This window comes from Musca autumnalis, unplaced genomic scaffold (assembly GCF_047663935.1).
Source record: "Musca autumnalis isolate F117 unplaced genomic scaffold, ASM4766393v1 scaffold_1, whole genome shotgun sequence".
In the NCBI taxonomy this organism is placed as follows: Eukaryota; Metazoa; Arthropoda; class Insecta; order Diptera; family Muscidae; genus Musca; species Musca autumnalis.
Window position 1 is genome coordinate 170,113,854 of NW_027411644.1, and position 12,714 is coordinate 170,126,567.

General features: G+C 34.4%; 1 protein-coding gene across 2 annotated transcripts in view; it reads right to left on the bottom strand.

The window, feature by feature from the left end:
• gl (glass) overlaps nt 1-11,415 on the bottom strand; it is a 29,948-nt gene extending 18,533 nt beyond the window's left edge. Inside the window, exons 1-2 of one of the 2 annotated variants that reach the window (XM_073958887.1) lie at nt 11,243-11,415; nt 11,017-11,148 (exon numbers count right to left, since the gene is read on the bottom strand). The gene's annotated coding sequence lies outside the window, so the exon portion shown is untranslated. Of the gene's footprint in view, nt 1-11,016 lie in introns of both variants that reach the window. The other variant, XM_073958886.1, reaches the window with a different exon arrangement.
• Between the last annotated feature and the right edge of the window lie 1,299 nt (nt 11,416-12,714).

Consider the following 12,714-nt stretch of genomic DNA (forward strand, 5'->3'; position numbering starts at 1 on the left):
TATAAGACAGATCAAAAATTAGTGTTGGCAAAAGTTGCAATTTTTTTTTTATTTTTTTAAATTATTCCAATTTTACTGCAGAATTTAAAGATTTTTATGATTTCAGTTGAGAAAAATGTGATTATTACATATTGGCGCAACTATGCGTAGCGTATTATGTTTGAATCTGATATTCGAGATTAAAGCGCAAAAAACATCAAAAGTAACTATGGACCGCAAACGTTCGCATCATGTAGTTTTCACCATTGAAATTTGAATTGTCATAAAATATACCTATGAAAGACGAGATGTATAGCAATAAACTAAGAGTGAAGATGCAAAAAAACTATCTTTGGCGATTATTATGGACTCTAATGCACATGCGTATACGCAAAAAAAAATCGGCCTCTCTAACATATGTCCCAAACATATTTTGCAGCAAACATATATATGTTTGCAACAGTCCCAAACATAATATATGTTTGGGTCTGCAAACATATATATGTTTGGGTGGAAACAAATATATGTTTGGGTGCAAACATATATATGTTTGGGTGCAAAGATATTTATGTTTGGGTGCAAACAAAGATATGTTTGGGTGCAAACAATTTTATGTTTGGGTGCAAACATTTTATATGTTTGGGTGCTAAAAAATACAAACCCAAAAGGCACAAAAAAAACAAACACATGTACCAGTGGGCGCTTATTGAGAGCAAGGGAGCGTAAAATTCAATGTAAAACACTTTAAAATGTGTGCTCACTTGCTCTCAGTAAGAGCTCACTGGCTATCTCTATAGTATACACACAAATGTTGAGGTTGTTTATTGAAACGAAAAAGAACAACAAACACATAGGTACATACAAAATTCCAAAGAAATACATGACACACTTTAATAAAAGAAAAACTGATTGAAATAATTTGTAAATAGTCACACTTTTAAAAAGAAAAATATATAGAAACGTAGTTGAACGCTTCTCCTTAGTTGTGAAATAAAACAAATTGTCCTCATAGTTGAAATCATCAGCGGGGAATCGGCATCTAGAATCAAATGATTATGTAATGTATTAAATAAATATGGATATGCCATATTTCAAATATACATAAGTATGTATGTAATTACCAATATTAAATGCGATTTCTTCCTTGTCCAATAAAATAATTCCATTCAACTTTCCGATTCAATTATAAAATGTATTGGGCATTTAATTTACTAAAAACACAATTTCTTTAAGAAAACACAAAACACTGATTAATTCACGCACTTTACCGTCTTGACTCTACAAAGGCAACTAAAACACTAAAGAAAGAAAAAACAAAATAATTCATAGCATTTCTTCTTATCCTCTTCGCCCACCACGTTGGTTAACAACAACAAAACAAGAAACACACGAGTTTGACGCATACACGCCATCAAAGCACCAAAGCCCCCTTCTTCGCTTCTACGTCTTCTATTTTACAATGCACACAACTCTTCATTATAAAACATCATTCCACAGCCGCGAGAGCACTGTTATTACTCTCGTTGACAAACATCCTCTCTCCACCCATGAAAAAAATGTTCTAACATAAAAAAATATGTTTTACCCAAACATATCAAATTGAGATATGTTACAAAATGTTGCAAACATATATTTGTTTGGACCCAAACATATTATGTTTGGATCCAAACATATAATTGTTTGCAACCGGTCCCAAACATATATTTGTTTGGATCCAAACATATTTCTAACATAAATTTCTCTGCGTGTACAAACGAAATAAGTAGATTTGGCGAACGATGGAAAAATTATCATAAAAAATGCATTAAAGAAGAGACATACCACAATTATTAAAGAATGAAGATGCAAAAACAATTTGGAATTTCTATAAGCTTATCTTGTTCAGAGAATGTACAAAAACAAAAAACTGGAAAAATATATTTTTTCGCGAAAATAATTTTATTTTTATATACACCTAATTTTATAGTATTCGAACATGTACTTTTTTGCTTTCATTGTGTCTGAGTTCAATCGACTGCTGCGTTTGATTCGTTAACCGCAGAAAGTTGCCGATGGTCATAACGAATGGGGAAAAGGGTCAGGTTACTATTTACCAACAGTTTGTTTTTAAAAACGCGATTTTCATATTATGAGTTTTGGGCAACTTTTGCCCCATGTTTCCCGTATTTGCGTAGTTCAGAACTAGATCTGACAAATAACAATAAGCAAATCTATAATCGATGAAAAATGTTTAAACCTGATTAAAGCGCAGAAATGTTGAACCGATATAGTCCATTTTCGAAGTGGATCTTATTTTGAGAGGCATCCCTTTCGATAGCGCCCAACAGCCATTTTAGTTGTTGAATTTGAAGCTTTTGGACCATTATGTCAGGAAGCATGGACTTACTTACCAACGAAAGTTATAATATCGATGTACACAAGACAACAAGGAGTACCTTTGGTCAGAATGTATCCTGTGTCTTCGAACAGCCCTTAAACTGCACTTATGTTGAAATTTTTTGAGGGAGGTACTGAAAATGTTGCCTCATATAAACACTTTTGGTACTTAATGTACGGTTGGAAGTGATTTTACGATTTGCACAGTTTCGATAAAATCTAATATTTGACATTTTTGTGGAAGGCAGGACGAAGCCAGAAATGCATCTTGAGACCATTCTGGGAGGATAAAATTTGATATTTTTTTAGTAAAATATACAAAAAATGACTAAAATATGAACCCTCGGGGTGTGAGGTACCTGAACCGATATAATCTGTATTCCAACCAAATCTATGTCTGGAAGAAATCGATTTGTATCAAATCGATTGTTCCCTTCGAGAGCATTATGCGGATCATTTTAGCGAAACATGTTGGAAGGTACCCGAAGGAGTGGACCGATATGAACAACATATTACCAGATTCAAAATTTGGACCAAACTGATCGAGAGTCAACATGCACTCCAATCAGACAGATGGACGGACTGGGCTAAATGGATGCCAAATAGTCTGAAGCCGAGTCTAAATTTTTTATCGTAAGCATAAAGGCTAATTCGTTATCCTAAAGGCTGAGTGTACAATTATATACATACAATTATACAATACAAATTACAGCAGATTTTAATACACTATATCCAAGCATTGAGCATTATTTCCGTTTACGGTTGTTTTCACTTACAGTAAAACTCTAAATATTACCCGAACTCAGGACCTATATTAAAATTTTATGACGAATGTTTTTGTAGAAAATGTTGACCCGATTCGATCACATTTTAAAGGAGGTTTTAAACGTTTTTGGAAAAAGGGACCAAAAATACCCCTTTTATGACTGATTTTTTTAATTTTTAAAAGATTTCACACATAGGGGAAATTTTCCCCAGGTTACCTCCCGACCTAAACATTCAAAACGCCGACATGCCTGTCATCGATTTTGCGGTCCTCTTTCATAAACTGCTCGATATTGTTTATATTATAGCCTTTTGCAGGGTTAACCTTCTTGATGAGGATTTATTTGACGTATACGCAAAGGAATTGACATTTGAAACACAGTGGGTTTGTTAAATCCGATTATATATAAACGTACTATAATAGGCGTAAGAAAATATTATTTTTCTGGCTTGAATAAATAGTTTTTATCCACTGAATTTCGAAATCCTAAAATAAAACAAGTAGAAAAGCGTTAAGTTCGGTCGGGCCGAACTTTTTATACCCTCCACCACAAATTTCAGCCATTTCGGTGGATTAATGTGGCCACAACCTTCAAAATACCGAAAATCGGAAGGTACCGTTCTATGGGGGCTATATGATGGCGTGGACCTATACCTACAAATTTCTGGGGAAATTTTTTTACCCCCAACGAAGACTAAATGCCAAATTTCAGCCATCTCGGTGTGATAATGAGGCCAAAACCTTCAAAATACCGAAAATCGGGAGATATCGTCCTATGTGGGCTATATCAAATCGTGGACCTATATAAACATTTTATGGTAGAAATGTTTCTTAGCCTCTGGAAACACAAAATACAAAGTTACAACCGATTCTGTTGTCAAATGGGACTAATACATTCAAAATATATTAAAATGACGCGTACTTTATATGGGACGTTATATGGGGGCTATACCAAAACGTGGACCTATATAAACCAACTTTGGTAGGAATGTTTTTTGGCCTCTGGAGACACAAAATACAAAGTTACAACCAATTCAGTGGTAAAATGGGACAACTATCTTAAAAATTCCTTAAAACGACGACGCGTCACGCGTCATTTTGTATGGGGGCTATACCAAAACGTGGACCTACATAGCCCGCTTTCAATGCCAAAAGTCCTACGTACATATAACAACATATTTTTTTATTTATTTATTTTTTTTATTTATTTACGGACGGACATGGCTATATCGATGTAGAATTGCACGCTGATCAAGAATATATATAATTTGTGGGGTCTACAATGATTATTTCGAGTAGTTACAAACGGAATGACAAACTTGGAGGGTGGAGGGTATAATTAAATTTTTATACCCTACACCAGACTGTGGTAAGGGTATTATGCCTTTTTGCATTTTTATGTAACATACAAAAGGAAACGAGATAGGTCCATTCTGAATCGATTTATGAATGTCCGTCCGTCCGTCCGTCCATCCGTCCGTTCGCAACGTACAGGTCGCATTTATAGTCCGATTCAGCTGAAAATTGGGTAATATCATTGTTTATCCATAGGAAGAAGGCTATTTCGTTTGGTGAGATTTGGTTTAGATTTGAATATTTGCTGCACCAAACACGCTATATACGTCCGATTTTTATGAAATTTGACTGAATTTTGTCTAAAAACGAGTAAGAAAGTATCAGTTAGCTGTGCTGACGGAGATATACCCTCAGCCACTGACAAAGAAAAACAACAACTCCAAACCAAACACAACAATTATGCTTTAAAATCTTTACGTATCATAACACTATGCAACACTAAAAATGCAAACAACTTCTAGTGTGCATTTTTTGATAGTACATATTTAGACTACAAAAACCCTAGTAGGGTTTTGTCCTGTCAGATCCAGTTCGTATTTTATGGCCGCATCTAAACCGGGCTAAAATTACACTTTTTTGCATTTATCGGACCTTTATCTCAGAAACGATTAGGAATTTGGCCTTGCTGTCTTAGGCAATATTGTAGCCCTGAACTAGTAGAACTTATCCTTTGAACAGACCATATAGGAAAAACTTCATCTAGGGCATCAAAATCTATAAAATACAAAAAATTTTACATAACTGCTGATATTCTGGTCAGTATCGGCTAAACTTTTGGGAGTTGAACCAAGTAACCTTTTGCAAAAATCTTCCAAATAATGTTCTCAACAATTCTTTAGAACATTCTGAAACTCTAAAATGCTTACTTCATGTTGTTTCAGCGGTATTTTGTATCATATCTTTTACAATACGTATTTCAAACACAGTTCACTCCAACAGTTTATTCTCGCATTTCGGATTTCACTACATTATTGACATTTTTATTAAATGGTTGTTGAAAAATGTACTGAAAACAACGGCATAGAGGCATTTTACAACAATGACATGTTCTGAAGAGTTGTGTATTACATTCCAGGCAAAAGAAAATATTCAGGAAAAATGAACGGTTTTGGAGATACGTGTGAAATGTATAAAAATTGAGGAATTTTTGCATATATTTTGAAATTTGAGGTAATAAATGTAGTTTTTCGAGTTCATTATTTCTCAGATATTTTATTCTTGTTCTTATCTACAAATTTGCTTCAGAGGTCAGAAGAAGATTCGCATTGGTATCAGAGATATAGCTCTGAATTTCTTTTAAAACTCAATATTTAACCAGGTTTAGATGGGACCATAAAATCCGAGCTGGATCTGACACAACAAAACCCAACTAGGGTTTCTTGTCGTTTGGGTCTGTACTTTCAAAAAATCCTCAGTTCGAATTGTTTGCACAAGATCACCTTAAAAATGTTGCACATTATAATGTGGAACTATACAAAACCAATATTATATCGCTCATTTACTCAAAGAGTGGCATAACTCAAAAAAATGGGGTTTTTCAGTTTGCAATTTCTATTTTTTCTACGACTTCTACTTTACCTTGTGTCAAATTTTCAGGTTGATATCTCTAAAACTCAACGAGTTACAGCTTATTTTTAGGAGTTTGGCATAAATTATTAAAAAAGTTGTTGAGTTTATGAAGCACTAACACACTTCAAATCATCTTGCACAGAAATTTAGCACCGATATCTGGCTAGTTCTTCACAAAAGATGGTCCAAGTAGTTATTTTTGGTGGTATCAAAGTTACCCTTTCTAGCCTAAAGGCTGATAAATGTGCCAAATAATATCGAAATCGGTTCAGATTTGGATATAGATCCGATATATATTTTCGGCCAATTTCACGTATTTTCTGCACCAAACATGCTATAAATGTTTGATTTCTATGAAATTTGGAATGTGTGTCTGAATGTGCCAAATTATATCGAAATCGGTTCAGATTTGTATTTTCAGTCGATTTCACGTATTTGCTGCACCAAAGACGATATATATAAATTGCATATTAAAATTGCATATTAAAATCACGAGTTATATAATCCTATTATGAGTTTTGAATATTATCTCGTTGCGCGTCCGGATTATAAAACAAGTAAGAAAAGCGTTAAGTTCGGTCGGGCCGAACTTTTTATACCCTCCACCACAAATTTCAGCCATTTCGGTGGATTAATGTGGCCACAACCTTAAAAATACCAAAATTCGGAAGGTAACTTTCTATGGGAGCTATATGATGGCGTGGACCTATACCTACAAATTTCTGGGGGAAAGTTTTATACGCCTAAAGAAGACTAAATACCAAATTTCAGCCATCTCGGTGTGATAATGAGGCTAAAACGTTCAAAATATCGAAAATCGGGAGATATTGTATTATGGGGGCTATATCAACACGTGGGCCTATATAAACATTTTATGGTAGAAATGTTTCTTAGCCTCTGGAAACACAAAATACAAAGTTACAACCGATTCTTTGGTCAAATGGGTCAAATACATTCAAAATATATTAAAATGACGCGTACTTTATAAGGGGCCTTATATGGGGGCTATACCAAAACGTGGACATATATAACCCAACTTTGGTAGGAATGTTTTCTGACCTCTGAAGACACAAAATACCAAATTACAACCAATTCTGTGGTCAAATGGGTCTAATACATTCAAAATATATTAAAATGACGCGTACTTTATATGGGGCCTTATATGGGGGCTATACCAAAACGTGGACCTATATAACCCAACTTTGGTAGGAATATTTTTTGACCTCTGGAGACACAAAGTACCAAATTACAATCAATTCGGTGATAAAATGGGCCAAATATCTTAAAAATTCCTTAAAACGACGACGCGTCACGCGTCATTTTGTATGGGGGCTATACGAAAGCGTGGACCTACATAGCCTGTTTTCAATACCAAAAGTCCTACGTACATATAACAGATTTTCCCAAAATTTCATCCACCTACGTCAATCCGTTCGGACGCTAGAGTGATTTCCACAGACGGACAGACTGACAGACGGACGGACATGGCTATATCGATGTAGAATTGCACGCTGATCAAGAATATATATACGTTGTGGGGTCTACAATGATTATTTCGAGTAGTTACAAACGTAGTGACAAACTTAATATACCCCCATCCTATGGTGGAGGGTATAAAAAAAATCAAAAAGCCCAGAAATTCTGGTTTCAAAATGTCAGCATCAATTTTAGGTGGATGCTGTGGATATATCGAGAAATCATTCACTAGTATTATGTTGCCCATGGAGTATTCTTTGAGTCTTTCTTTGGGCATAGGTCTATAAAATGCAAGGTTAAGCCTGAAATCGGAAGGGAACCAATTTTTCTACATCGATGCCAACACAGCTTCCACGTAAATTAATTTTAATGGTCGACATTATGGGATCCCTCCTAAAACACTTAATTTGAAAGAATTTCACTCATACCATATACATAGAATATGTTAGCAGTTCTCGAATTTTGAAAGGGTGAAACTCGGATTCATCGATTGTAAAACATTTTTGGTTTTTACCATATATATTTTACATATTCACAGTGGTGTAGGGTATCATATAGTCGACCCCGCCCGACTTTGATCCCTTCCTTACTGGTATTCAATAAGATTTTCTGCCCATGAGAAATTTGGGATTTAAAACATGAATATGGAACGTAATTTGTGACAATCGGCTCAGATTTTGATTTAGCTCCTATATGTATATTTAACCGATTTTAGGTATTTTGGGCCTAATAAAGCCTATAAAACCCAAGCAAATTTTCAAAAAAAAAAAATTGGAGAACACTGTTCAATAAAGTTTTTATGCGGTGGAAAATTCCTTTTGGAGATGGAAGCCCTTGGTGAATATATTAAGAACCCAAAAGGAAATTTTCGCCATAGGTCAAGTTTCTGAGATATCGCGTGATGATTTTTTCCTTGTAATGCTTGAGGAAATAGCTTTATATCTCTGTTTGGCGTTATTTCAGCTTCGTTTTGAGACTTCGAATGCCGAATATTTTTGTAAAGTAGTTTTTTTCTGAACAAAAATAGGGTAAATGTCAAAAAGAACCGTAAAAACGGGACAATATCGATTAGCTGTCAATGACAACCGTACCTAAAATTTTCTGGGCAAGATTTTTGTAGAACATTTGGATGCTGTAAAATCCCATCTTGTGGTACTTTTACTATGGTTCCAGAAAGGATGGACGAAAAGCACATGGAAGTAATTGAGTTACAAGGATAAAATGTTCTACAAAAACAATTTTTAATTTTTTTTACTTTTTTAGTTTTTACATAGGCCAAATAGAACGGTACCTCCCGATTTTCGGAATTTTAAATATTTTAGCCTCATTATCTCACCGAAATTGAGAATTGTTATTCTTCCATAGAAATTTTTCAGTACAGGTCCACGTGTTGATATAGCCAGCATATAACGACCTTCAGATTTTCGGTATTTTGAATGTTTTAGTCTCATTATTGCATCGATATAGCTGAAAGTTGGTATGTAGTCTTATTTGGGGCCACAAAACATTTGCTCAGAAATTATTCGGTACATGTCCACTTTTTGATATAACCCCCATAGAACGGTACCGTAATTTCAAGAGGTCAAAAAATTTCTCAACGAGAAATTGGCGCCACATGTCGATTTTACCTACTTTAACGACTTTAGCTAAATCTTCTTTCCAAAATTGCTTTAATTTTCAGTTAAGGTTTCTAGTGGTTAATAAATAAACTTATCCACAAAACTTGTAGACTTTCGTAGATCCACATGTTGGTATAACCTCCATATAACTATTCCTCCCTAACGAAGTAGCTGTAATTTCCTACATCGGGTTCTCAGATTAGAAGGTAAACGAACCTTATAAAGTAAAGTCTTTAACAGGATTTTTCTACTGAAATGGATTCTCAAGAGGTAGAAAGTACGCCACTCAGAAAATACACATTTTAAAGGTTGAAAACATATCGTCCAAATGGATGACTGCAACATTGTATTTCGGATTTTGAATGAATGAAAAACATTAATGTCTGATTTGTATTAAACTTTGTTTAATAGAAAACCGGTAAGGAAAGGATCAAATACGGGCGGGGCCGACTATATGATACCCTACATCGCCACGATTTGAATATAATTTTGCGAAATTGTTTCTACATTAAATTACTTCACATTTTCAAAATTTCATCAAAATGTCTATAGCTCTGTTCCAGAACTAAAAAGTTTTTACAACTTTTACTACTTTTACACATTTTGCGTTCCCGTACACAACATTTATATGAAAATCGTTTACGACTTTTACAACTTTTACGACTTTTACCACTTTATAAAGTACGGGAACAGGCCATATATAAATAGGATGTACATATATCCAAGTCGGAACCCATTTCTATATAATTTGACAAATTTATTTCAAGTCCGAATTCTGTAACATTTTCAAAATTGGACAGTATTTATGTGATTGGTTTAAAAAAATACCTCAAATCGGTCGAATATATATATGGGACCTATATCCAAATTTGAAACGATTTTCACCAAAAACAATAGCGTTCTTTCTATGGCTATAAAAATGATGTTCCCTAATTTTCAGCTGAATCGAACGATAAATACAACCTGTATGTAGCGAACAGACGGACGAAATGCATAAATCGACTCAAAAACTGATTCTATGTATATTCCCAAAAGGAACTGTTGGTCTATCTCGTTTCCTTTTCCATGTTACATACAAAAACACCAAAACATAAATTGCGAAATTTCCAGAGGAAATGTTGAATATGGCAGCATATCAGTCAATCAGATGCCAGGAAGCTAGCAGAATAGTTGAGGAGAAGGAGAATGTTTTCTGCTCATGAGAAATGGGAAATGCAATACGTTGCAACAAATTGGAACGCAACTTTTAAGCGTGTAGGGGATGGAAAATTCCTTTTGGGGGTCACAGCTCTTGGTGAGTATACCAAAAACGTCGAAGGACAGAACCACCGTGAGTTGAGCTTTTGAGTTATGACGTGATGAATTTTTTGCTATAAGCTGTCAGGAATTCGCGCTATATCATTGTTCGCTGCAGTTTTAGCTCATTTTCGAGATGACATTTTATCACTAAAATCAAATAAGGATTTTTTTGTAACGCATTTCGACATTCTTATTCGCATCCTTCAATGTCCTTTTCGTCCTATATTTCAGAAATTAGCGCTATATCTTTGTTCGCTGCTGTTTTAGTTCATTTTCGAGATGACATCTTATCACTAAAATCAAATAAGAATTTTTTTCGTAAAGCATTTCGATATTCTTATTTGCATCCTTCAAAGTCCTTTTCGTCCTTTATTTCAAGAACCGCTTGAAAGTACCAAAATATGACAATTTTGCAACTTCCGAATGTTCTGCAACGGGATTGTTCTATATGGTATTTAGTAGTTCACACTCTTATCTTTACAGCTTTAACTGGTATTTTGTTATACTCATTTACACAAAATCGAAAAATCCATTAAAATGAATTTTATTTAAATACATATTAAATTTGATTCACACCTTGTTAGCAAATGGTATTCCATAATTAAGGCTTCTTGGTTGTATTCCTTTATCCTAGATGATTATGTATATGTATGTATGTGGGATTTTTTATTTATTTATTATGTAAAATATTTGTGCTTGAATATTTTTCTGTTTTAAAATATTTATTTTAAATCTTTTAATTATTTTTTTCCACTTGTGATTTTTATTTTTTGATAAATTTGTTATTAAGTAAAACCGTTACGCGCTAATATATTTATAAGTTATTTGTTTAAATCGATATTTAAATATGTTATGCAGATTTTGTGTGTAAGTGTTGTGTATTTATTTTTGTTTTTTTTTTTGTTTGCATTCAGTTTCGATTTAAAAATTTCTAACTAAGGAACAACTTGCAACGACGAACTAAAGACAGCAACTAAATTTAAGTTTCGAATCGATTCAGAAAAACTATTTTGAGTGCAGGCTATTGATGGGTAATGGCTGTGTATGCATGTGTAAGTGTGTCTGTTTGTTTGTGTGTGCAATGGGCTCTTAAAACGTAAAGTGACAACAATGACAAATAAAAGAAAGCCACGCTCATGTACAAGCACATTAGTGTGCGACATCATACACACAAGATATACTAGCCCAAATATACAGCATCCGGGTTGTGAAAAAGGAACAAAATGGATCACAATGTTTGGGGAATGAAATTGCATATACAGAGTAAAGTAACTAAGTATAAGTGGACGCAAGTCCACTCTTAAGAAGGGATGATTAAGCATCATATCGGTTTAACAATGTGTCTAAAACTAACAAATTACCGAAAATCGGGGATGCCGTTTTTTGGGGCCATATATGAAGACGTTGACTTACACCGACAATTTTCTGGTGCAAAGTTGTATACCAAATTTCAGCCATTTCTGTGGGATATTGAGGACACAACTTCCAAAATATCAAAGATCGAGTAGACCTATACGGATAAATTTCAGGTGAAAAGTTGTATACCAGCAGCGAGGACTAAATAACAATTTTCAGTCATTTCAGTTGATATTGAGGCCACAACCTTCAAGCTATCGACAATCGGTTTCGTATCCTTCTGTGGAGGCTATATGAAGACTTGGACCTACATATACCGACAAATTTCTGGGGGAAAGTTGTATATCCCTCACAAAGACTAAATGCCCAATTTCAGTCATTTCGGTGGGATATTGAGGTCACAGCTATGAAAATACCGAAAATCGGGAGATTCTATGGGGACTATAGCAAAAAGTGGACCGATATAGTCCATTTATAAAACCAAACATCGTAGGAGTAATTGAAACTTATAAACCAAATTATAAAGCTCTATATTAAAGATTGGGAGCTCTATATTGATTTCAACAGACAGACGGATGGCCAGGCGGACATGGTTATATCGACTTAGAATTTTATGCTGATCAAGAATATACTTTGTAGGGTCTCCGACGAATATTTTGACATGTTACAAACGGAATGAGAAATTTAATTATACCCTCCTGGAGGTGAGACAGTTGATGAAGTTCTCTAGTTGAAGGAGTTTTCTTGTTCCCAGTTGACCAATCCAAAGATGAGGTCATCCGAGGAACAGCAGTTCATAAAAAGTCTGCTGTCTACTGAAGACGACTTTAAAATATCTTCTGTGTACTAAAGAAGGTCTTAAAAAAGTCTTCTGTCTGCTAGAGAAGACCATAAGAGGTCTTCTGTCTACTAGGGAAG